The following is a 761-nucleotide window of genomic DNA, read 5'->3' on the forward strand; positions in this document are numbered from 1 at the left end:
TTTTGAGACGGAGTCTCGCTCTGTCGCCCAGGCTGGAGTGCAGTGGCCGGATCTCAGCTCACTGCAAGCTCGGCCTCCCGGGTTCACGCCATTCTCCTGCCTCAGCCTCCCGAGTAGCTGGGACTACAGGCGCCTGCCACCTCGCCCGGCTAGGTTTTTTTTTGTATTTTTTAGTAGAGACGGAGTTTCACCGTGTTAGCCAGGATGGTCTCGATCTCCTGACCTCGTGATCCACCCATCTCAGCCTCCCAAAGTGCTGGGATTACAGGCTTGAGCCACCGCGCCCGGCGTGAAGACATATTGTTAACCAAAGCGCTCTATAAAAGGTGTGATCAGGTATTAACTTGCTGGCTTCCCCTCTGTTAGAGTGGAGAGCACCCTCCACACCTTAATTCATCTTGAAATGGAGGCCTAGACTTCAGGTAGGTCAAGTGCATTACTTCTGGCAGTGCAACTTCAAGCCAACTCTTCTCATAAGAACTGCTACACCCACACTGCAGGAAGTGTATGTCTACACCTTGCCTCCTGCATTAAGTTGTAAATCTTAGTGAAGACACCAAACCTCATTCATAATACTTAGCACAGTGCCTGGTACATGGCAGGCACTCAATAAACCTCAGTTCTCTTGTCTGATTTCCTTGTACCTGCAGCTAATGTCATATACAATAGATATTTGATTAAAGACTACATATAAATAAAATTTCAAATGTTAAGAAATTAATTTGTTAAATAGCTGGAAAAGCCCTTTCAAAAGATATCTA

Source organism: Theropithecus gelada, chromosome 9, assembly GCF_003255815.1.
Source record: "Theropithecus gelada isolate Dixy chromosome 9, Tgel_1.0, whole genome shotgun sequence".
Lineage (NCBI taxonomy): Eukaryota > Metazoa > Chordata > Mammalia > Primates > Cercopithecidae > Theropithecus > Theropithecus gelada.